Source organism: Ipomoea triloba, chromosome 14 (genome assembly GCF_003576645.1).
Source record: "Ipomoea triloba cultivar NCNSP0323 chromosome 14, ASM357664v1".
Lineage (NCBI taxonomy): Eukaryota > Viridiplantae > Streptophyta > Magnoliopsida > Solanales > Convolvulaceae > Ipomoea > Ipomoea triloba.
In genome coordinates, this window is record NC_044929.1 from 19,494,147 (window position 1) to 19,498,391 (window position 4,245).

The window sequence follows — 4,245 nt, forward strand, 5'->3', positions numbered from 1 at the left end:
AAAAAAAAAAAAAAAAAAAAAAAAAAAAAAAAAAAAAAAATTAAAAAAAAAAAAAAAAAAAAAAAAAAAGAGAACAAGGTTCTAGCTAAAATGAAAATTCAATGAGAGAATTTAACCCCAACCATCTCTATTTGTTCCTCAAATATTTGATAATTAAAGCAAAATCCTTAACAATCAATTTCAACTAGGGGTGCAAACGAGCCTAGGCGAGCTCGACAATAATCGAGCAGCTCGGTTGATCGAGCCCGACTTTAAAAAATAGGAAATAGGAAAACAGACCGACAACTACAGCATTTCCTTCTCATTCGTTTTATGCACACCATTTTTAAATTTAAAAAAAAAATGCCCATCAGATAAACAGTAGCCATTAACCAAATTACCAAAATAAAAAATATAATAATAAGTAAATATGCAGTTCAATTTCAGCAATTCAATTAAGGAAAATTTAGGCTAAAAGTACCTGAAGTCCTGAACGTCGAAGGGCTGCGTCGCCGGTGGAGTAGTGGAGTGGTGGCTTGCTGCGTCGCCGGCGGTGGCTGCGAGAAGGAGCGGGAGGCGTAGTCTGAGAGAGTCGGGAGGAAGCGAGGGCTGTTTGCGATGGAATTAACTGATTTAGGATTTTAGGGAATTAGGGATTTATCAGTTATCATCAATTAACTACGCAAATTTCATAATTAACAGTACATTTTCCAAATTAATCCAGGAAATCAAGCATGGTTGATGATAAACAAGTAAATTAATTTAAAAAAGGCGCACCAGATGGATTGGTGAATGAATCTGAGCAAGTCTTCAACCGAAGTGGACTCCGGAGTTCAGGAAGTGAAGAACCCACAGAATCAGTCGCTCATAGGGATTTGTATGCATATCGTGACGAGATTCTCGTCTCAGATTTTAAACCGAAGCATTATGGTGAAAGAGCTCAGTAAGACAGCAACGGGCTTTTGGATTTATTGCACTCATAAACTTGGTGTCTAGAGAATGAGGATGAATGGGATTATATTCTTTGTAACAAAAAATGTTCAAATTAGCTACTAAATTATATGCAAAATATAATTAGGTCATTTAATTAAAAAAATAATTGAGCCCTTCTTCTTTTTTTTTTTTAAATAATTGAGTCCTATTTAAAATTATGCAATATCTGTTTTCTGATTATCACTGATGTGATGATCATTTTATTAAAATTTTATTTTTAAAATTTATTAATAATTTTAAATAATACGGAGTATAAAAAAACACACCCTCCCTTTTTTATTTTATTTAAAACTATTAAAATGGATCACACTTGTGTGAGACCGTCTCACGGGTCTCAATTCGTGAGATGGATCGGGTCACATAATTTGGGTCATTATTTAACTTATGGATTAATTCTGTTTGGGCTATTCTTTTTAACAATTAGATATGAGCTCTTTTTAGCCCAAATTATTAATTCAGTTTATCAAATTTTCGCTCCATTTTTCGCGTTTACTGTGTTCTTCACGTGGTGTCCGAGTAGTACAGACGGGAGTTCGTCTACCCTTCTTCATCAGATTTTCAAATTTTCTCATCACAAAGGCGGATTTTCTTCACAATCTCAGGTGAGTTTTTGTTTTTGATACTTTTAGTGTGTAAAATTTGCTAGGGTTTTGCTATTACACTCCATATACTATCCATTTATTCCGTTTAATTTCTTTCTTTTCTAGCTGTTGTCGCCATTCCATTAACTTTCTCGGATTTTGCGCTTGCAGTAAGTCCGATTGCGTTTGCATATAAATTTTGCCGCCGGTAACTGCTATTATTATACCTTTGCGGCTGCAGCTATACTCTCCATTTATTCTGTTAAATTGCTCGCCTCAGGTAACTGATGTACGCTTCTTCTATTTAATTTCTCACATGATGTTCTCCATTATAATAATGACTTTTGTGCTTGCATGCAGTAAGTTGGATTTCCTCAGCCATAGATATTTCGCCGCCGGCAACTCTGCTTGTTAATCTCTGCTTCTTCGGTTTAATTTCTTGCGGTTCGTTATTACTCTCTGTTTTTTCCTTTAAATGTTGAGTATTCATTGTTGTTATGAAGTAGTATATTTGTGCTTTTAAGTATTGTGTTTGATGGTTAAAGTAGTATATTAGAATCAAGATAATATCAGTTTTGCCAAGCACAAGCAAAGTGGTTTAAGTATTGTGTTTGACTATTCATTTGTGTTTTAAAGTACTAGTTTTAGGCTATACGTATTAGATTTAATGGTTAAAGTGGTGATTGTTCATTTGTGCAATTAAGTAGTATATTTTCTCTATAAAGTGTTATGTTTGATGGTTAAAATCATGATCATTCATTTGTGATATAAAGTACTAGTTTTAGGCTATTACGTATTAGATTTAAGGGTTAAAGTGTTGACAATTCATTTGTGCAATTAAAAAAGTGTATTTGTTCTTTAATGTGTTGTGTTTGATGGTTAAAGTCATGATCATTTACTTGTGATATAAAGTACTAGTTTTAGGCTATTAAGTATTAGATTTAATGGTTAAAGTGGTGATTGTTCCTTTGTGCAATTAAGTAGTATATTTGCTCTATAAAGTGTTATGTTTAATGGTTAAAATCATGATCATTCATTTGTGATATAAAAGTAGTCTATTTGCATCATAAAGTATTAGATTTTATGCTTTAAGTGTTGGTTATTCATTTGTGCAATTAAAAAGCATATTTGTTCTTTAATGTGTTGTGTTTGATGATTAAAGTATTCAATATTCATTTGTGTTTTAAAGTACTAGTTTTAGGCTATAAAGTATTAGGTTTAATGGTTAAAGTGTTGAGTATTTATTTGTGTTCTAAAGTACTAGTTTTATGCTATAAAGTATTAGGTTTAATGGTTAAAGTGTTGAGTATTTGCTATAAAGTATTAGGTTTAATGGTTAAAGTGTTGAGTATTTATTTGTGTTCTATAGGTTTAATGGTTAAAGTGTTGAGTATTTATTTGTGTTCTAAAGTACTAGTTTTATGCTATAAAGTATTAGGTTTAATGGTTAAAGTGTTGAGTATATCTATTTGTGTTCTAAAGTACTAGTTTTATGCTATAAAGTATTAGGTTTAATGCTTAAAGTGTTGAAAATTCATTTGTGTTTAAAAGTATTATATTGAGTTAATTACCGAAATAGTCCCTCGACTATAGCGAAATTACCAATTTGGTCATCAACAATTTTCTTCGCTCAATTAAGTCCTCGACTTTGAAAATGTTAACCATTTTTGTCCTCCGTTCGGTCAGGTGTTAAATTAGAGGGCATTGATGGAATTTCACTCTCTTATAACGTTTGTCCTTCTCCCAGGATACGCAAACGCATTTATAATAGAATGCAACTCCTCCTCTTTTGCCACTGTACTGCAAGTAACACCAGAAGAAATGGAGGCATTCAGTAATTTAATTCCAAATCGAATGGAAATGGGTAGAGTGATCAGTTGCAAGCCTAATTGGCATTGGCGAAGCTTTGAGCCTGTTTAGCGGCGGCCTCTTTAGAGACCAAAGTTTAGATTAGGCAAGTCTTGACGTCTCAGGTGGTGAAGGGATAGTATGGCTTCTTAGTGTACGAATTTAGCAGCCGTGAACTCCTGCACCAGGCTAGTGAACACGTACGTCGTCGCCGTCAGATCGTATGCACGTCATGTGCATTTATTCGTCCGCAAAGACCAACTAAGAGCATCAAAGGCAATGCAAGATAGATAAATGAGATAAATATATAGCTTTTGTTTTTTATTTTTTTTTATCTATTTAATTTTAATAGCTTGTACATATGAGATTAACTGATTTTGTATTCTGGACAAGATGTCTTTCTGGTTCTATGATAATATTATCCCTGCATGATTTTAGATTAAACACTGATTGTTTCTTTCATTATTTTATGCTTGAACTTTCAAATGAGGGGTGTTTTTAGTTTAGTGTGTATATTTTGTGGAGTTTCTAAAGCAAGCATAGCTGCCTGATTAGCTTTTAATTTGTTCGTATAAATGCTTTTCTTATACAAACTAGGGAACTGCTTGGCCTTATCATTATATCTTAAATGAATCAAATTACTAATGAGCAATGTATTTCAAGTTTCAACTCCCTAAATGTTTGAGTTTTTTGCATTTTTAGTCCCACGACTATAGTGACACTTGCAAGATTGGTCCACGACTTTCAAACTTTGCAATTTTAGTCCATGACTATTGTTTTTGTTGCAAAAATAGTCCTTCCGGCGCCGGAAAACAAAAATCGACGGATTTTCCGGCAATTTTTC

General features: G+C 33.0%; 1 protein-coding gene across 3 annotated transcripts in view; it reads right to left on the bottom strand.

Moving 5' to 3' along the window:
* The window catches only part of LOC116003727 (bifunctional riboflavin kinase/FMN phosphatase), a 5,215-nt gene extending 4,234 nt beyond the window's left edge, over positions 1-981 (bottom strand). Inside the window, exons 1-2 of one of the 3 annotated variants that reach the window (XM_031243639.1) lie at positions 757-981; positions 461-607 (exon numbers count right to left, since the gene is read on the bottom strand). The gene's annotated coding sequence lies outside the window, so the exon portion shown is untranslated. The remainder of the gene's footprint in view (positions 1-460; positions 608-756) is intronic. The other 2 variants (XM_031243640.1, XM_031243638.1) reach the window with 2 other exon arrangements.
* Positions 982-4,245: the final 3,264 nt, after the last annotated feature.